Genomic DNA, 20,018 nt, shown 5'->3' on the forward strand with positions numbered 1-20,018 from the left:
ATTAACAAAATCATGATCAGAAAAGGCGCAAGGAGAAATGTCACAGGACTGAACCAAGGGAATAAATTTCGGGAAACAAAAATTTGTCAAGGCGCGAGCCAATGGAGAATTAGATTAAACCAGAGCACGCTCGGACACGGGGATGCAATTTGCGCCAAGCATCTTCAAGGTAAAGTGAACGACGAAAGTCAGAGAGATATTTTGCAATGGAAACATTGCCACCAAACTTATCTAAATCAGATTCATAGCAATTGAAATCACCGGCAATAATAGTAAAATCAGCAGGAAGGCAGAAAGCATGCAGATTCTCGAAAAACACTTTCGGTCAGTCAAAAGGGTGGGCGCATAAATATTAATAATATTAAACTTACGATTATTATACTCAACGAGTAAACTAAGGACACGTCCATCATGATCTCTACGCCAAGATAAAACTTGACCATCAAAACGATCGGAAATCAAAATAATAACACCAGCCTGTTTACCAACAGCAGGGGACCAAAAAGATGGCCCACTCCAGTCAGCAACCAGGGAATTAAAGGCAACAGGATCAGATATTAAGGTCCCTGAATGCAGATAATACCGAAACCGAAACGAACATAATCAAGCAAAGCTTTCCCGAGTAGCCTGATTAGAACCACGTGAATTAATTGAAATTAAATTAAATATAGAGGTCATGATGGACGGCTTTTTTTCGTAGGCACACGCGAAGGATTCGTTGACTTACGAACAGGCACAATGGTTGGAGTGACATTAGCAGGCGTCCGGCTGGATCCTCTCTTGACAGTAGCTCGTTCCCAACGTACGATTTGTAAAAAGGTCAGGCGCAGGGGTATAATCATCTGAGTCAGAATCAGTCTGGAACTGACGAGAGGAGTTGTCCACCAGCGTCCGCAAGCAGCAGGGCGAGAGGTCTGTAACAAGAGCGAATCGCAATCAGGATCAAGGTCATGATCAGCATCGTCAGAATCACATCAACGTCAATATCATGCAGCGCCGCAGCAGGAACGGTGTCAGTGACAGGGGCAGGAACATTATCAGGATCAGAGTTGTCCATCAGGGTAATCAGGAAGTGACCAGGTCCTGGATGGCGGAGGAGTCAAGCACGCATCACATAGCAGATGCAACTTCGGCATCAGAGTCATCGTCTACCCAATGCTTGGATTAGAGGTCGCATAGAGAGGCCAAAATACTCTGGGACTGAGAAAGGTCCGAAGAAAAAGGATAGGGTAAGATTGTATCGGCGAAGGGTGGCCGAGGTGCTCAGAAGAAGGCTTGCAAAGAAGAAGACGACGTCGACGAGGATTTTGTTGGGACGAGACAATATTAAGATTGGGTTTTTGGCTATGCGGCTGCGAAGGTCGATTAGAAAGTCTGAACAGCATGTTGAAGGTCCAGGAGACGGCTGGGAAGGAGGGGTCGTCCTGGCTCTGTCAGCATTACTCCGGTAAGATCGAGGACGGCGATGCCACGAGTGTTGACACATCGACTTAAGCACCTATGGCCTTGGTCACTGACACACACAGCAGAAAATCCTTCTGAGGGCATTCCGTAAACATATGACCATACGCTCGCAATTGTAGCAAAAGGTATTAGGGCAAATCCTTAGCCATATGAAATCGGGAACGGTTGCACTTTCGACAAGTCAGGCGTCTGATTGTCGTGGACGGACGACGAGACCAGAACCCGGCCAAAACGAAGAAAGGAAGGGATAAAAGATTTTGGACAGGACCATAACCAACCGACCCGAGTTCCATTGTACCAAGAGCGTAGGGTAGTTCTGGTGTTTACTACACGTACGAGTAAAAATTCACAGTACCATAGGGAGCAGAGACCGCATATGAAGCGCAAGAATCAGGAAGTTTCATAAGTAGGCCGGGAGCACCAAAAACAGCGGACATGCGCTGTAGACGATACGGGGGTTACCAGAAGATGTAGGGGCCAACCAGAGCGGAGGAAACGAAGGCCACCAACGATGGAAGCCCGAATCAAGAAAGGTGTTACGAGAATCTTCTTTGGTAAACGGTGACACACACTTTTGCTGCTGTGGAAACCCACTGGACGCAGCGAACAGCAGCAGAATGCATCTGGCAGGTCCTCTAGGGTCGGCAACAAAGCTCCTTTAACAGCAAAGTCGCCATCAGGTGTCTTCGGAAAAAAAAGGCAGCAACACAACGGTCTCTCTGGCAAGCGGTTATAGGGTTATAAACAGACAAATCTCCGTCTCTCAAAGGTAGACGGAACAAAACGGCTGCGAAACTAGGAGCATTATTGACGAGCGGAAACAGGGTCACCAAGACCCGGCAGTGACACCAGCAATATGAAATAGGGGCGGCAGTATTCGATGAGGGGTAATCAGCAATATCAGCCAGAAGGATTCACAGCAACATTCTCAGAAACATCATCCATAGGGGCGTCGCCCCAATTAGATCAACACGTGTATCAGTATCATCATCCATAGGAATCGCAGTAGCAAGGATACCACAAGTGGGGGAACGAAAAACCTTACTACCCAAAATGGTCAGGGCTTTCCGCCCTGGGTAGAACCCACCAAACACATCGGCCACAAAAGACTTTGCCAAAAGCCCGAGAAGCGATGCCCGTAAATGCTCACGGCGGACAGTGCTCCCAGTCTCATGGCCACGAGATATGGTGGTCCGATTACAATCCGTGCCAAGGAAGGAATGCCCAAAGCCAACCTGAAAGCGAGGCGCACACAACGATCGCTCTTGTACAGTGGGCAGCAGCACCAGCATTGCATGGCACTTGCGTTGACGGCAAGCGGACCAATGCACATTGTGCTTGCTCTGACCTCGTTTCATTTTCCCTTATAACAAAGTTAATTTTCACGGCAAATTACTTGTCTACGACCATACCACAGGGAAAACACCCGGTTCTCGTCCGATCACCGAAGTTAAGCCCTGTCGGGCGGGGTTAGTACTTGGATGGGAGACCGCCTGGGAAATTACCCCGTGTTGTAGGCTTCCCTTTTTCCTTCTGTACACTTGATTATCTCAAAAAATCTCAGTTTCTTTCAATGAAAGAACATTCCAAACCAGGTTTTTTGAACACAACATGCCAACGATATGTCAAAGATGAGACATACGACAAAAACAAAATAGTTCACACGAGAAAGTGGAACTTGTATTCCCAAGGGAGCGCGTGCGCGCGAGATCTTATCAATCCAACGTTTATGACATGAAACGTATCTTTTCGTGTGAGCAAAGAACAGGATACGACAAGTAAAAAATGCATGCACTGTTATGCATTTAGATGGAGTTAACCTAGCCCGGATGATATGTTTACAACGAAGGCTACAAAACTACAACATTGATCTTGCGAAAACGTGACTTACGTGACGTAGCGCACTTCAAAGTCTTACTGTTCCCTGCTCAACACGGACAGTACGTATTCAAAGGGCCGATAAGACACTATCCTGACCATGAAAGATTTACTTTTTATGATAACAATCCACATGACTGATAACATAGAGAAACCACAAAGTGTTGGCCACAGAAATGTAACGCCAACTGATCTGGCGGGTCCTCAGTTACTCAATGCAAAACGGGCTCTCCAGAACGCAACATAACACAACGCAAAAGAAATCTATCGCGATGGAGCAGTACAAACACACATCCACTTACGTTTTCGAAACGATGCACGAGGATAAGAGCTCGACCCGCTGGCATTTTCTTGTCTCACTCGTCTATCGATGGAAATCGATGCGGCTGAAATAAACACGTCGTCTCCCTCTCTGTACGGCCAAGAATGAGAGAAATGAAATCACAGTTTTTCAGTGCACCAAGTACGGAACATTCACCTACAATTTCAGCAGTGGACTTCACAAATACAACTCACCTTCCTTAGTCCTTACACCGCCACCGCATCTCCTTCCCTGCCCTGCCTGAAACGTTACCAACAACCTTCCCATTAGCCAACTTTGCCACCGGGTTTGGTGCGGGGACTAGCGCGAACGCAGGTCCCCACTACCAGAAATTATACGCTCGAGTTACCCACATTTGGGGTAATCGCAAGGGTCAACCCAATCGAAGTGCAATGAAAGAGCCTCACCTTGAGAGGACTGCCTCCCTGATCACAGTGCCTCCCGCGTCAGGTAAGTATGCCTTTTCAGCCTCTCCGGGACCGCAAAACGCAACTTGTCTGCGCATACCATGTGGTAATGGAGGTCACGTGCTCCTCGTCCTGTCGTGTCGTGCTGTCCACTCGCTGCTATGCTACCTAGAAAAGAGAAGAGAATGTGAAGGTTGGTTGCTTGGTCACTTTTTCTGCTTTCACTTGATTATTTCTTCCCCAGAGGGAAGTGGGCCACGCTCGGAGGTAGTGCTATACCGAGGCAACCCGTGGCCGGGACGAGGCAAGCCTCTTTTCCACGGCCCAGTTCCAAAAATCAGTTTAATATATGAGCTGCTCGATGAGCAGCGTATCAGATATTAAGCTGATATAAGAACAGATACTACACACTTGATCTTAGCCAAAAGGCCGAGAAGCGATGCCCGTAAATGCTCACGGCGGACAAGGTGCTCCCAGTCTCATGGCCACGAGATATGGTGGTCCGATTACAATCCGTGCCAAGGAAGGAATGCCCAAAGCCAACCTGAAAGCGAGGCGCACACAACGATCGCTCTTGTACAGTGGGCAGCAGCACCAGCATTGCATGGCACTTGCGTTGACGGCAAGAGGACAAATGCACATTGTGCTTGCTCTGACCTCGTTTTCATTTTCCCTTATAACAAAGTTAATTTTCACGGCAAATTACTTGTCTACGACCATACCACACAGGGAAAACACCGGTTCTCGTCCGATCACCGAAGTTAAGCCTGTCGGGCGGGGTTAGTACTTGGATGGGAGACCGCCTGGGAATACCCCGTGTTGTAGGCTTCCCTTTTCCTTCTGTACACTTGATTATCTCAAAAAATCTCAGTTTCTTTCAATGAAAGAACATTCCAAACCAGGTTTTTTGAACACAACATGCCAACGATATGTCAAAGATGAGACATACGACATACGACAAAAACAAAATAGTTCACACGAGAAAGTGGAACTTGTATTCCCAAGGGAGCGCGTGCGCGCGAGATCTTATCAATCCAACGTTTATGACATGAAACGTATCTTTTCGTGTGAGCAAAGAACAGGATACGACAAGTAAAAAATGCATGCACTGTTATGCATTAGATGGAAGTTAACCTAGCCCGGATGATATGTATACAACGAAGGCTACAACACTACAACATTGATCTTGCGAAAACGTGACTTACGTGACGTAGCGCACTTCAAAGTCTTACTGTTCCCTGCTCAACACGGACAGTACGTATTCAAAGGGCCGATAAGACACTATCCTGACCATGAAAGATTTACTTTTATGATAACAATCCAATTAACTGATAACATAGAGAAACCACAAAGTGTTGGCCACAGAAATGTAACGCCAACTGATCTGGCGGGTCCTCAGTTACTCAATGCAAAACGGGCTCTCCAGAACGCAACATAACACAACGCAAAAGAAATCTATCGCGATGGAGCAGTACAAACACACATCCACTTACGTTTTCGAAACGATGCACGAGGATAAGAGCTCGACCCGCTGGCATTTTCTTGTCTCACTCGTCTATCGATGGAAATCGATGCGGCTGAAATAAACACGTCGTCTCCCTCTCTGTACGGCCAAGAATGAGAGAAATGAAATCACAGTTTTTCAGTGCACCAAGTACGGAACATTCACCTACAATTTCAGCAGTGGACTTCACAAATACAACTCACCTTCCTTAGTCCTTACACCGCCACCGCATCTCCTTCCCTGCCCTGCCTGAAACGTTACCAACAAACCTTCCCATTAGCCAACTTTGCCACCGGGGTTTGGTGCGGGGACTAGCGCGAACGCAGGTCCCCACTACCAGAAATTATACGCTCGAGTTACCCCACATTTGGGGTAATCGCAAGGGTCAACCCAATCGAAGTGCAATGAAAGAGCCTCACCTTGAGAGGACTGCCTCCCTGATCACAGTGCCTCCCGCGTCAGGTAAGTATGCCTTTTCAGCCTCTCCGGGACCGCAAAACGCAACTTGTCTGCGCATACCATGTGGTAATGGAGGTCACGTGCTCCTCGTCCTGTCGTGTCGTGCTGTCCACTCGCTGCTATGCTACCTAGAAAAGAGAAGAGAATGTGAAGGTTGGTTGCTTGGTCACTTTTTCTGCTTTCACTTGATTATTTCTTCCCCAGAGGGAAGTGGGCCACGCTCGGAGGTAGTGCTATACCGAGGCACCCGTGGCCGGGACGAGGCAAGCCTCTTTTCCACGGCCCAGTTCCAAAAATCAGTTTAATATATGAGCTGCTCGATGAGCAGCGTATCAGATATTAAGCTGATAAGAACAGATACTACACTTGATCTTAGCCAAAAGGCCGAGAAGCGATGCCCGTAAATGCTCACGGCGGACAAGGTGCTCCCAGTCTCATGGCCACGAGATATGGTGGTCCGATTACAATCCGTGCCAAGGAAGGAATGCCCAAAGCCAACCTGAAAAGCGAGGCGCACACAACGATCGCTCTTGTACAGTGGGCAGCAGCACCAGCATTGCATGGCACTTGCGTTGACGGCAAGAGGACAAATGCACATTGTGCTTGCTCTGACCTCGTTTTCATTTTCCCTTATAACAAAAGTTAATTTTCACGGCAAATTACTTGTCTACGACCATACCACAGGGAAAAAACACCGTTCTCGTCCGATCACCGAAGTTAAGCCCTGTCGGGCGGGGTTAGTACTTGGATGGGAGACCGCCTGGGAATACCCCCGTGTTGTAGGCTTCCCTTTTTCCTTCTGTACACTTGATTATCTCAAAAAATCTCAGTTTCTTTCAATGAAAGAACATTCCAAACCAGGTTTTTTGAACACAACATGCCAACGATATGTCAAAGATGAGACATACGACAAAAACAAAATAGTTCACGAGAGAAAGTGGAACTTGTATTCCAAGGGAGCGCGTGCGCGCGAGATCTTATCAATCCAACGTTTATGACATGAAACGTATCTTTTCGTGTGAGCAAAGAACAGGATACGACAAGTAAAAAATGCATGCACTGTTATGCATTAGATGGAAGTTAACCTAGCCCGGATGATATATGTATACAACGAAGGCTACAACACTACAACATTGATCTTGCGAAAACGTGACTTACGTGACGTAGCGCACTTCAAAGTCTTACTGTTCCCTGCTCAACACGGACAGTACGTATTCAAAGGGCCGATAAGACACTATCCTGACCATGAAAGATTTACTTTTTTATATGATAACAATCCAATTAACTGATAACATAGAGAAACCACAAAGTGTTGGCCACAGAAATGTAACGCCAACTGATCTGGCGGGTCCTCAGTTACTCAATGCAAAACGGGCTCTCCAGAACGCAACATAACACAAACGCAAAAGAAATCTATCGCGATGGAGCAGTACAAACACACATCCACTTACGTTTTCGAAACGATGCACGAGGATAAGAGCTCGACCCGCTGGCATTTTCTTGTCTCACTCGTCTATCGATGGAAATCGATGCGGCTGAAATAAACACGTCGTCTCCTCTCTGTACGGCCAAGAATGAGAGAAATGAAATCACAGTTTTTCAGTGCACCAAGTACGGAAAACATTCACCTACAATTTCAGCAGTGGACTTCACAAATACAACTCACCTTCCTTAGTCCTTACACCGCCACCGCATCTCCTTCCCTGCCCTGCCTGAAACGTTACCAACAAACCTTCCCATTAGCCAACTTTGCCACCGGGGTTTGGTGCGGGGGACTAGCGCGAACGCAGGTCCCCACTACCAGAAATTATACGCTCGAGTTACCCACATTTGGGGTAATCGCAAGGGTCAACCCAATCGAAGTGCAATGAAAGAGCCTCACCTTGAGAGGACTGCCTCCCTGATCACAGTGCCTCCCGCGTCAGGTAAGTATGCCTTTTCAGCCTCTCCGGGACCGCAAAACGCAACTTGTCTGCGCATACCATGTGGTAATGGAGGTCACGTGCTCCTCGTCCTGTCGTGTCGTGCTGTCCACTCGCTGCTATGCTACCTAGAAAAGAGAAGAGAATGTGAAGGTTGGTTGCTTGGTCACTTTTTCTGCTTTCACTTGATTATTTCTTCCCCAGAGGGAAGTGGGCCACGCTCGGAGGTAGTGCTATACCGAGGCAACCCGTGGCCGGGACGAGGCAAGCCTCTTTTCCACGGCCCGTTCCAAAAATCAGTTTAATATATGAGCTGCTCGATGAGCAGCGTATCAGATATTAAGCTGATAAGAACAGATACTACACTTGATCTTAGCCAAAAGGCCGAGAAGCGATGCCCGTAAATGCTCACGGCGGACAAGGTGCTCCCAGTCTCATGGCCACGAGATATGGTGGTCCGATTACAATCCGTGCCAAGGAAGGAATGCCCAAAGCCAACCTGAAAGCGAGGCGCACACAACGATCGCTCTGTACAGTGGGCAGCAGCACCAGCATTGCATGGCACTTGCGTTGACGGCAAGAGGACAAATGCACATTGTGCTTGCTCTGACCTCGTTTTCATTTTCCTTATAACAAAGTTAATTTTTCACGGCAAATTACTTGTCTACGACCATACCACAGGGAAAACACCGGTTCTCGTCCGATCACCGAAGTTAAGCCCTGTCGGGCGGGGTTAGTACTTGGATGGGAGACCGCCTGGGAATACCCCGTGTTGTAGGCTTCCCTTTTTCCTTCTGTACACTTGATTATCTCAAAAAATCTCAGTTTCTTTCAATGAAAGAACATTCCAAACCAGGTTTTTTGAACACAAACATGCCAACGATATGTCAAAGATGAGACATACGACAAAAAACAAAATAGTTCACACGAGAAAGTGGAACTTGTATTCCCAAGGGAGCGCGTGCGCGCGAGATCTTATCAATCCAACGTTTATGACATGAAACGTATCTTTTCGTGTGAGCAAAGAACAGGATACGACAAGTAAAAAATGCATGCACTGTTATGCATTAGATGGAAGTTAACCTAGCCCGGATGATATGTATATAACGAAGGCTACAACACTACAACATTGATCTTGCGAAAACGTGACTTACGTGACGTAGCGCACTTCAAAGTCTTACTGTTCCCTGCTCAACACGGACAGTACGTATTCAAAGGGCCGATAAGACACTATCCTGACCATGAAAGATTTACTTTTTATGATAACAATCCAATTAACTGATAACATAGAGAAACCACAAAGTGTTGGCCACAGAAATGTAACGCCAACTGATCTGGCGGGTCCTCAGTTACTCAATGCAAAACGGGCTCTCCAGAACGCAACATAACACAACGCAAAAGAAATCTATCGCGATGGAGCAGTACAAACACACATCCACTTACGTTTTCGAAAACGATGCACGAGGATAAGAGCTCGACCCGCTGGCATTTTCTTGTCTCACTCGTCTATCGATGGAATCGATGCGGCTGAAATAAAAAACGTCGTCTCCCTCTCTGTACGGCCAAGAATGAGAGAAATGAAATCACAGTTTTTCAGTGCACCAAGTACGGAACATTCACCTACAATTTCAGCAGTGGACTTCACAAATACAACTCACCTTCCTTAGTCCTTACACCGCCACCGCATCTCCTTCCCTGCCCTGCCTGAAACGTTACCAACAAAACCTTCCCATTAGCCAACTTTGCCACCGGGGTTTGGTGCGGGGACTAGCGCGAACGCAGGTCCCCACTACCAGAAATTATACGCTCGAGTTACCCACATTTGGGGTAATCGCAAGGGTCAACCCAATCGAAGTGCAATGAAAGAGCCTCACCTTGAGAGGACTGCCTCCCTGATCACAGTGCCTCCCGCGTCAGGTAAGTTTTTTATGTTTAACCCCGGTAGGGTGAGTGCAATGGCCGCCAGACATAACGACGAATCCGTCAAACACAACGGTTCACCTCAAACGGGGGTGCACCAACACGCCAACTTCGCCGGGGAATCGAACCCCGCCCCTACCAACAAGTAACAAAAGACAAACACACAAACGAGGAATTGCACTAGGAGATGCCTCGCCTGACTTACACTCCTAAATGACAATTCGACAAAACGACAAAAAAGACTCAAAAACAAACTGGACAAAACCAAAACAAGCACGACCCAGCACAAGGGTGAAAAGCGACCCACAAAAAAGGGCCACCCGTCAACCGACTTACCCAGCGCCAAGGCGTTGGTTCACCCCGAAAAAAAAGGCCAGGACAGGCACACGCAACACAAAACCAGCACCTAAATGTGAACAACCAGAGTATCATTACGCAACGACGCCACCACACCACGACCACCCCACTGACGGACAAAATAACGACGACGGCGGTCAGACCGGAAACGACGGAAAAAACAAACGGGAAGATTAAACCGAACCCGAGACTTCACACGCTCCATAACATCAACAGCCGAAGGACGAACACCCCTAAAACGAAAATCATTCCGAGCCCCCCAAATACAAAAAACTTGCAGACATTCAACATATAAACAAAAACCCGTGGAACCACAGACAACTCATCAGCCGAGAACCAAAAAAGTGCATGACGAACCAAGATAGAGAAGGACAAAGAGGAGAAGCCAAGAACATAAGAGACTGAAGCCAGGACAAAACACTGACCGCCAGAGGACAGTGAAAAAACAGATGCTGAAGAGACTCGACAGGAGCAGAACAAAAACAAGCAGTGGAAAGAGCATAACCAAAACCAGCAAGCCTTTCGGCCGTGTAAAGGACCCCATGAGAAATTTTCCAAGACAAATCAATAACTGGCCGATCCAAATCAAAAAAAAAAGAAAAGCTGACGCCAAGTAGAAGACCAATAAAGAGAACCAAACAAAGGAAAGAACTTCTCCTCACAATGAGGAGAGACAGCATTCTCGGACAAAAGAAACAAATAAGCAGATTTCGTGGTCATAGTAGAAACAGGACAAAAATCAATACCCGAAACCAATACCCAAAGAAGACGCTGTAAGGGATCCTTTACACGCCCGCCAAGCAGTCAACAGAGAACGATAAAACGGAGGCAGAGAATCCGGCGAAAAAACAAAGCGGAGCAGAAAAAAACGAGATGCGGAGGAGCGGCAAGCCGAGAAGAAAACCAAAAACCATGAAAGTGACCCAAGAAGACGGAGAAGAAACAAAACGACGAACCCACTGAACATGAAGAGCCATAACCTTACTTACACTGAAAAATCCACAACAGAGAAACCACCCAAACAAGAAGGCTGAACCCACAACACGACGAGCGACCAAGTCTCGCTTACCGCTCCAAAAAAATTTAAAAATTAACGTATTCAATTCGACACTGACCCACCGGGGAACATGGATTAAAGAGGCCACGTACCACACACACGGGGAAAGGGCCAAGGCATTGATAACAAGTGCCTTGCCCTTATAGGATAACGAACGCTGACGCCAAGAGTTCAAAGCATTTTCAACCGCGGTGATACGCGGCCTCCAATTGTCCTCCTCCAAGTTACCCGGACCCAGAAAAACCCCCAACACCTTCACCTTCACCGATGACCAAGTAATGTTCACCGGTGAGTCAGTGCGCCCATTCCAACCACCCAACCACAAACCTTCGCATTTTCCAAAATTTTAATTTAGCCCCAGACCCCCTCTCATACAAAGAATAGACATCAAAAACAGCCAAAATACCAGGAACAGAAGAAACAACCAACGTAGTGTCATCAGCGTACGCAGAAATAACAGGCAGAGAAGACGAAGAACCAGGAAGAGACAAACCAGAAATTAAAACCACTAGAACGAATATACATGCAAGTACCTCGGCAACCAAAACGTAAAGGAGGGGAGACAGGGGACACCCCTGCCTCACCCCCACGAGATAAACTAAAAGAATTAGAAATATAACCATTAACATTTACACAACTACTCACATTATTGTAAAATAAATTAACCCACCCAACAAAAGACTGCCCAAAAACCCATGGCATATAGAGTAGAACGAAGGAACGTCCAATCAACCCTGTCGAATGCCTTTTCTTGGTCAAGAGAAAGAAGAGCAGCCCAGGAACACCAGAAGAAGAGCAAAAATCAACAACATCACGAAGAAAAGCAACATTTTCACCAATAAAACGGCCAGGAACACCACAAGACTGATCTTTATCAACAACCAAATGAATAACTTTAAGAAGACGAGCAGCAATAGAACGAGAAGCAATTTTATAATCGACATTCAACAGGGAGATTGGACGCCAGTTTTTTAGGGTCAAGACGATCCCCTTTCTTAAACGATAAAAATAATGAACCTCGGCGCTGAGAGTGAGACAAACAGCCCAAAACCAAAAGCAGAATTCAATACACAAACCAAATCCAAAACCCAAAACATGCCAAAATTTTAAATAGAATTCCATGGGAAGGCCATCACAACCAGGAGCTTTACCACGGGCCATGCCCTGAAGAGCTGCAAAACACTCCTCCTGGCTGAGAAGACCTTCGCACACCTCACTATCATTATACGGAAGAACTGAAGAAATGTTAGAAAGAAGCTCAGCACGAGCATTGGAGTCACAAGGAGCAGCAGAGAAAAGATCCGAATAGAAAGAAACGAACGAAAAACATCACACAACCCATCCTTGTCCGTAACCAAAGTACCATCACTAGCTCTCAGCGCCGAGATATTACGGTCAGTGCCGTTTTTTCTTTTCGAGCCGGAAGAAGTAAGCAGAGGAGGACTCACCCTCCTCCACCCACCTCGACCGGGCACGAACTTGAGCACCACGAGCAACTTCAACATCCAAAGCACGGAGACGAGACAGAGTAGAAAGATACGCAGGAAGAAAAGAAAGACGACCAGAATCAATATGAACTTTTAAATGGGCAGCAAGACTAGACAAAATATTACGTTCCACTACTTTACTTTTACCACGACCTTTACAATAATTAATACTAATACGTTTAATATGGGATTTTGCCACTGTCCCACCACCTAGTGAGGGAAAGAAAAAGAAGAAGACTGACGAGACTGCCAATAAGACCAGAAAGTTGAGATGAGGTCGATATACTCGGCCTCATCCAGAACAGAAAGATTGAGCTTCCACAACCCCGGACCCGGAGGAACGGAGCTGGGGAGAGCCCATGAGAAAGAAATAGCGCAATGATCAGAAAAGGGACACGGCAGAATGTCTACAGAAGACACATAAGGCACCCAAGCATACGGGCAACCGATGAGGTCAATGCGCGAAGCAAGGGCCCCATCGGGCCGGAACCAGGTGAAAGCAGAATCATTTTTGGTTGCCTTTCACGCCAAATATCCACCACACAACAATCCAAAAAATAGCCGACAACAGAGCAGAACTTTCACGAGAGACATCAAAAGGACAAGACCCCCACGGCGATCCCGAACACGATCCAGGACCGTGTTGAAATCGCCGCACAAAAGAGTGGGAACAGCAGGATCAATAGAGTCAACACAACGAACCAAAAAAAAGCATCACGGTCAGGATTACGATTGGGAGCATAAATAGAAGCAACCCGAAAAAAAGAACCACGAAGAGAAAAACTCAACCAAAACAAAACGACCATCAAACTCACAAACCACAGACTTACACTCCAAAACGAACGATACAAAACAACCACACCACGAGAATGATTGGTACCAAAAGAACCAGCACACAAAGTAACCAAAACCGAGAAAACCAAGAAGAAGATCATCATTAGAGACGGCGTGGGTCTCCTGTAGACAAACTACCGAAGGAGAGAGATGGGACAACCACTGGAGAAACCAAGACGCTTGTCACCATCTCTCAACCCATTTAACGTTAACAGAAATAACAGTAAGAGCCATAATAAAGTAATAAAAGTAGTGACAAAACCCATGGCAAAAAACAAAAAGGTGGCGAGACAATGGCAAAATAACGGCGCCTAGCAGGGCTAGGCGAAGAAGGACGACGACGAGACCTATGAGGATCCGGGCTAAGAGGACTAGGAGGGGTCCTCTCGTCACCGGAACGAGACCGGGAACGAGAGGACGGACGGAGGGCCATCCCCGAGCCAGAACTACGAGAACTGACCCGAGGGAGGAAGAGGAACAACAAAAAGCCGAAGCAACGAGATCGTCCTTTGATGATGGGAGAGATGCCTTCAGTTTTTGCACCATAGATGCAGTCTCTTCCCTTGATACAAGTGGGGGATTCAACCCCCCCCAAACCACCCGCGCCCAACTTTGACCGGTATTTTCGACCGCAAAGGTCCAGAATCCACAACCGAGGCCAGAGCATCATCCCCCGAATCAACCCCAACCTCAGGCACACCCGATGACGGTAAACACAGACCCCGAAAGGGGAGAAAAGGTAGGGGAGGACTCCTGCCCCTCCTCCTGAGACTCCCCGGCCTGACCGGTGGAAGCCCCCAAAACACTACCGCTGGGAGAGGGATCCAGAACCCTCTCCTCAGCCCCCCCCGACCCACTGTCCAGCAACGGCTGGCTCACCAATTCATTGAGCTCATTGTCACGTTCATCTACACACATAGACTGCGGACCCCCAGCAGAGCCAGAGCACTGCGACGAGGACGCAGAGCCCACCCCCCCAGAAACAACACCCACCCCCGAGGCCGGAGCCACACAGGGAGGAAGGAACAGACACAACATCATTATCATTATCATTTTCATTATTAACATCATTATCACGATGCCCGTAAATGCTCACGGCGGACAAGGTGCTCCCAGTCTCATGGCCACGAGATATGGTGGTCCGATTACAATCCGTGCCAAGGAAGGAATGCCCAAAGCCAACCTGAAAGCGAGGCGCACACAACGATCGCTCTTGTACAGTGGGCAGCAGCACCAGCATTGCATGGCACTTGCGTTGACGGCAAGAGGACAAATGCACATTGTGCTTGCTCTGACCTCGTTTTCATTTTCCCTTATAACAAAGTTAATTTTCACGGCAAATTACTTGTCTACGACCATACCACAGGGAAAACACCGGTTCTCGTCCGATCACCGAAGTTAAGCCCTGTCGGGCGGGGTTAGTACTTGGATGGGAGACCGCCTGGGAATACCCCGTGTTGTAGGCTTCCCTTTTTCCTTCTGTACACTTGATTATCTCAAAAAATCTCAGTTTCTTTCAATGAAAGAACATTCCAAACCAGGTTTTTGAACACAACATGCCAACGATATGTCAAAGATGAGACATACGACAAAAACAAAATAGTTCACACGAGAAAGTGGAACTTGTATTCCCAAGGGAGCGCGTGCGCGCGAGACCTTATCAATCCAACGTTTATGACATGAAACGTATCTTTTCGTGTGAGCAAAGAACAGGATACGACAAGTAAAAAATGCATGCACTGTTATGCATTAGATGGAAGTTAACCTAGCCCGGATGATATGTATACAACGAAGGCTACAACACTACAACATTGATCTTGCGAAAACGTGACTTACGTGACGTAGCGCACTTCAAAGTCTTACTGTTCCCTGCTCAACACGGACAGTACGTATTCAAAGGGCCGATAAGACACTATCCTGACCATGAAAGATTTACTTTTTATGATAACAATCCAATTAACTGATAACATAGAGAAACCACAAAGTGTTGGCCACAGAAATGTAACGCCAACTGATCTGGCGGGTCCTCAGTTACTCAATGCAAAACGGGCTCTCCAGAACGCAACATAACACAACGCAAAATAAATCTATCGCGATGGAGCAGTACAAACACACATCCACTTACGTTTTCGAAACGATGCACGAGGATAAGAGCTCGACCCGCTGGCATTTTCTTGTCTCACTCGTCTATCGATGGAAATCGATGCGGCTGAAATAAACACGTCGTCTCCCTCTCTGTACGGCCAAGAATGAGAGAAATGAAATCACAGTTTTTCAGTGCACCAAGTACGGAACATTCACCTACAATTTCAGCAGTGGACTTCACAAATACAACTCACCTTCCTTAGTCCTTACACCGCCACCGCATCTCCTTCCCTGCCCTGCCTGAAACGTTACCAACAAACCTTCCCATTAGCCAACTTTGCCACCGGAGGTTGGTGAGAAGACTAGCGCGAACGCAGGTCCCACTACCAGAAATTATACGCTCGAGTTACCCACATTTGGGGTAATCGCAAGGGTCAACCCAATCGAAGTGCAATGAAAGAGCCTCACCTTGAGAGGACTGCCTCCCTGATCACAGTGCCTCCCGCGTCAGGTAAGTATGCCTTTTCAGCCTCTCCGGGACCGCAAAACGCAACTTGTCTGCGCATACCATGTGGTAATGGAGGTCACGTGCTCCTCGTCCTGTCGTGTCGTGCTGTCCACTCGCTGCTATGCTACCTAGAAAAGAGAAGAGAATGTGAAGGTTGGTTGCTTGGTCACTTTTTCTGCTTTCACTTGATTATTTCTTCCCCAGAGGGAAGTGGGCCACGCTCGGAGGTAGTGCTATACCGAGGCAACCCGTGGCCGGGACGAGGCAAGCCTCTTTTCCACGGCCCAGTTCCAAAAATCAGTTTAAATATGAGCTGCTCGATGAGCAGCCGTATCAGATATTAAGCTGATAAGAACAGATTACTACACTTGATCTTAGCCAAAAGGCCGAGAAGCGATGCCCGTAAATGGCTCACGGCGGACAAGGTGCTCCCAGTCTCATGGCCACGAGATATGGTGGTCCGTTACAATCCGTGCCAAGGAAGGAATGCCCAAAGCCAACCTGAAAGCGAGGCGCACACAACGATCGCTCTTGTACAGTGGGCAGCAGCACCAGCATTGCATGGCACTTGCGTGACGGCAAGAGGACAAATGCACATTGTGCTTGCTCTGACCTCGTTTTCATTTTCCCTTATAACAAAGTTTAATTTTCACGGCAAATTACTTGTCTACGACCATACCACAGGGAAAACACCGGTTCTCGTCCGATCACCGAAGTTAAGCCCTGTCGGGCGGGGTTTAGTACTTGGATGGGAGACCGCCTGGGAATACCCCGTGTTGTAGGCTTCCCTTTTTCTTCTGTACACTTGATTATCTCAAAAAATCTCAGTTTCTTTCAATGAAAGAAAGACACATTCCAAACCAGGTTTTTTGAACACAACATGCCAACGATATGTCAAAGATGAGACATACGACAAAAACAAAATAGTTCACACGAGAAAGTGGAACTTGTATTCCCAAGGGAGCGCGTGCGCGCGAGATCTTATCAATCCAACGTTTATGACATGAAACGTATCTTTTCGTGTGAGCAAAGAACAGGATACGACAAGTAAAAAATGCATGCACTGTTATGCATTAGATGGAAGTTAACCTAGCCCGGATGATATGTATACAACGAAGGCTACAACACTACAACATTGATCTTGCGAAAACGTGACTTACGTGACGTAGCGCACTTCAAAGTCTTACTGTTCCCTGCTCAACACGGACAGTACGTATTCAAAGGGCCGATAAAGACACTATCCTGAACCATGAAAGATTTACTTTTTATGATAACAATCCAATTAACTGATAACATAGAGAAACCACAAAGTGTTGGCACAGAAATGTAACGCCAACTGATCTGGCGGGTCCTCAGTTACTCAATGCAAACGGGGCTCTCCAGAACGCAACATAACACAACGCAAAAGAAATCTATCGCGATGGAGCAGTACAAACACACATCCACTTACGTTTTCGAAACGATGCACGAGGATAAGAGCTCGACCCGCTGGCATTTTCTTGTCTCACTCGTCTATCGATGGAAATCGATGCGGCTGAAATAAACACGTCGTCTCCCTCTCTGTACGGCCAAGAATGAGAGAAATGAAATCACAGTTTTTCAGTGCACCAAGTACGGACATTCACCTACAATTTCAGCAGTGGACTTCACAAATACAACTCACCTTCCTTAGTCCTTACACCGCCACCGCATCTCCTTCCCTGCCCTGCCTGAAACGTTACCAACAAACTTCCCATTAGCCAACTTTGCCACCGGGGTTTGGTGCGGGACTAAGCGCGAACGCAGGTCCCCACTACCAGAAATTATACGCTCGAGTTACCCACATTTGGGGTAATCGCAAGGGTCAACCCCAATCGAAGTGCAATGAAAGAGCCTCACCTTGAGAGGACTGCCTCCCTGATCACCAAGTGCCTCCCGCGTCAGGTAAGTTTTTTTTATGTTTAAGGCGAATGGCAGCCCCCCGGTAGGGTGAGTGCAATGGCTGCCAGACATTCAGACTCATCCATCAACAACAATGGTTCGCCTCAAACGGGGGTGCACCAGCACGTCAAACGTCACCGGGGAATCGAACCCCGCCCCTACAAACAAAAAAAAAAAACAAAACTAACGAAGAAAAGCATTCACGAGACGCCTCGTCCGACTTACACTCGAGAATGGCATTTCCACATCAAACAAACAAACAAGCAAACCAACAGGACGAAGGACTACAGGACAAAACAAAAACAACCGAACTGTGCAGCGGCGAATGGCAGACCTGACAAGGACGCCAGTCAGAAAGACTCATCCTAACAGGAGTAGGTACGCCGCGAGACAGCAACAGCTTGGGGCGACAATGGGACTAGAACTGGGACAGAGAAAAACGACCATTGCAAACAGAGCCGATAATGCCAGACGCACCCCACTGACGATGAAAATAACGTAGACGACGGGGGGACTTGAAACGCTTAAAAAGGAGAGGTAGATTGAACTTGACACGAGAGCGGACCTTTGCGATGACATCGAGAGCACCGGGCGGCACATTACGGAAACGAAAGTCATTCCGAGCGAGCCAGATAAAATACTTACAGACAACCTAGGATGTACACGAAAACACGAGGAACTCGACGGATCTCAGCCGGGTCAAAAACCAAACAGCACGTGACGGCAAACCAAAGAAGGGGACGAAGACGAAAAAACCAAACAATAGAGACTGTAACCATGAAAGAACACTATGAGCAAGAGGGCAGGAGAAAAACAAGTGAGAAGGACATTCAGAGGCAAGACGGCAAAAAGCAAGAAGGGTCGACCGAGTACCCAAAAACCGACAAGGCGATCGGCAGTGTACAACACGCCATGGCGACCTTTCAGTTGAGATCGATCACTGGGCGGTCAAGATTGAAGAAGAACAATTGGGACCAGGTCGAAGGCCAGTAGAGAGTATAGCCATACAAAGGAAAAAACTTGTCAACACAATGGGGAGTCGGACGATCCTCAGACAGCAAAAACAAATAAACAGAATTTGCAGAGATAGAGGAAACAGCAGCAAACATGATGAGGGGACAAAGACGCAATGACAAGGGAGGAACGACGCCGACGGGAAAAGGAACCACCAACCAAACGCCAAGCAGACAGAAGAGCAGAGTAAAACGGGGGGAGGGACTTGGAGGAAAAGGCCTCAGGACGGGACAGAACAACATCAAGAGCAGGGACACCAAAACGAGAATCACACCAAAAGGAAAAGAAATGGACCCAACTACGCGGAGAAAACAGTGAAACGCCGAACCCACTGGACAAGAAGCGCAGAAACCTTAAGACGAAGATCAATGACAGAAAAACCCACCAGCAGATGTAGGCTGAACAACAACAGCACGAGAAACCAGATCGCGTTTGCCCTTCCAAAAAAACCCAAAAACCAATTTACAAAGCTCGGAAGAAACCCAAGGGGGGACATGAATTAGGGAGGCAATGTACCAAAACCCTAGAAAGGGCCAAGGCGTTGATGACGAGAGCTCTCCCGCCGTAGGACAGGGAGCGTTGCCTCCAAGAAGCCAGCACATTCTCCACGGCATCAATCCTAGGACGCCAGTTCACTTCCTCCAAATTCCCAGGCCCAATAAAGACGCCCAGCACTTTGATCTTGGCCGAGGTCCCAGTCCAGGGTGACAGGGGGGTCAGTCCTGCCAGACCACGAACCGAGCCACAATCCCTTGGATTTGGATCCCTGATTAAGCTTAGCACCAGAACCCCTTTCAAAAAGAGCATAAACTTCAAAAATAGCAGCAATGGCAATATCAGACGTGACAATGAGAGAGGTGTCATCGGCGTACTGCGAGAT

General features: G+C 47.5%; 16 non-coding genes across 16 annotated transcripts; 6 read left to right on the forward strand and 10 right to left on the reverse strand.

The window, feature by feature from the left end:
* Nucleotides 1-2,862: 2,862 nt before the first annotated feature.
* On the forward strand, nucleotides 2,863-2,984 carry LOC138035057 (5S ribosomal RNA). The gene has a single exon (XR_011129395.1). It is a non-coding gene; the product is annotated as a 5S ribosomal RNA (ribosomal RNA).
* Nucleotides 2,985-3,958: 974 nt separating this feature from the next.
* Nucleotides 3,959-4,122, reverse strand: LOC138035066 (U1 spliceosomal RNA). The gene has a single exon (XR_011129403.1). It is a non-coding gene; the product is annotated as a U1 spliceosomal RNA (small nuclear RNA).
* Nucleotides 4,123-4,316: 194 nt separating this feature from the next.
* On the reverse strand, nucleotides 4,317-4,512 carry LOC138035088 (U2 spliceosomal RNA). Its single transcript, XR_011129424.1, has one exon. It is a non-coding gene; the product is annotated as a U2 spliceosomal RNA (small nuclear RNA).
* Nucleotides 4,513-4,779: 267 nt separating this feature from the next.
* Nucleotides 4,780-4,899, forward strand: LOC138035058 (5S ribosomal RNA). Its single transcript, XR_011129396.1, has one exon. It is a non-coding gene; the product is annotated as a 5S ribosomal RNA (ribosomal RNA).
* Nucleotides 4,900-5,880: 981 nt separating this feature from the next.
* LOC138035073 (U1 spliceosomal RNA) lies at nucleotides 5,881-6,045 on the reverse strand. Its single transcript, XR_011129410.1, has one exon. It is a non-coding gene; the product is annotated as a U1 spliceosomal RNA (small nuclear RNA).
* Nucleotides 6,046-6,239: 194 nt separating this feature from the next.
* On the reverse strand, nucleotides 6,240-6,430 carry LOC138035082 (U2 spliceosomal RNA). Its single transcript, XR_011129418.1, has one exon. It is a non-coding gene; the product is annotated as a U2 spliceosomal RNA (small nuclear RNA).
* A 269-nt stretch (nucleotides 6,431-6,699) lies between these two features.
* LOC138035060 (5S ribosomal RNA) lies at nucleotides 6,700-6,820 on the forward strand. The gene has a single exon (XR_011129398.1). It is a non-coding gene; the product is annotated as a 5S ribosomal RNA (ribosomal RNA).
* Nucleotides 6,821-7,803: 983 nt separating this feature from the next.
* Nucleotides 7,804-7,967, reverse strand: LOC138035063 (U1 spliceosomal RNA). The gene has a single exon (XR_011129401.1). It is a non-coding gene; the product is annotated as a U1 spliceosomal RNA (small nuclear RNA).
* Nucleotides 7,968-8,161: 194 nt separating this feature from the next.
* Nucleotides 8,162-8,352, reverse strand: LOC138035080 (U2 spliceosomal RNA). The gene has a single exon (XR_011129417.1). It is a non-coding gene; the product is annotated as a U2 spliceosomal RNA (small nuclear RNA).
* Nucleotides 8,353-8,618: 266 nt separating this feature from the next.
* LOC138035052 (5S ribosomal RNA) lies at nucleotides 8,619-8,737 on the forward strand. Its single transcript, XR_011129390.1, has one exon. It is a non-coding gene; the product is annotated as a 5S ribosomal RNA (ribosomal RNA).
* A 980-nt stretch (nucleotides 8,738-9,717) lies between these two features.
* On the reverse strand, nucleotides 9,718-9,881 carry LOC138035071 (U1 spliceosomal RNA). The gene has a single exon (XR_011129408.1). It is a non-coding gene; the product is annotated as a U1 spliceosomal RNA (small nuclear RNA).
* A 5,077-nt stretch (nucleotides 9,882-14,958) lies between these two features.
* LOC138035062 (5S ribosomal RNA) lies at nucleotides 14,959-15,077 on the forward strand. The gene has a single exon (XR_011129400.1). It is a non-coding gene; the product is annotated as a 5S ribosomal RNA (ribosomal RNA).
* A 976-nt stretch (nucleotides 15,078-16,053) lies between these two features.
* On the reverse strand, nucleotides 16,054-16,215 carry LOC138035076 (U1 spliceosomal RNA). The gene has a single exon (XR_011129413.1). It is a non-coding gene; the product is annotated as a U1 spliceosomal RNA (small nuclear RNA).
* Nucleotides 16,216-16,409: 194 nt separating this feature from the next.
* Nucleotides 16,410-16,602, reverse strand: LOC138035090 (U2 spliceosomal RNA). The gene has a single exon (XR_011129426.1). It is a non-coding gene; the product is annotated as a U2 spliceosomal RNA (small nuclear RNA).
* Nucleotides 16,603-16,869: 267 nt separating this feature from the next.
* Nucleotides 16,870-16,989, forward strand: LOC138035055 (5S ribosomal RNA). The gene has a single exon (XR_011129393.1). It is a non-coding gene; the product is annotated as a 5S ribosomal RNA (ribosomal RNA).
* A 978-nt stretch (nucleotides 16,990-17,967) lies between these two features.
* Nucleotides 17,968-18,135, reverse strand: LOC138035077 (U1 spliceosomal RNA). Its single transcript, XR_011129414.1, has one exon. It is a non-coding gene; the product is annotated as a U1 spliceosomal RNA (small nuclear RNA).
* Between the last annotated feature and the right edge of the window lie 1,883 nt (nucleotides 18,136-20,018).

Source organism: Montipora capricornis, unplaced genomic scaffold (genome assembly GCF_036669925.1).
Source record: "Montipora capricornis isolate CH-2021 unplaced genomic scaffold, ASM3666992v2 scaffold_251, whole genome shotgun sequence".
NCBI lineage: Eukaryota > Metazoa > Cnidaria > Anthozoa > Scleractinia > Acroporidae > Montipora > Montipora capricornis.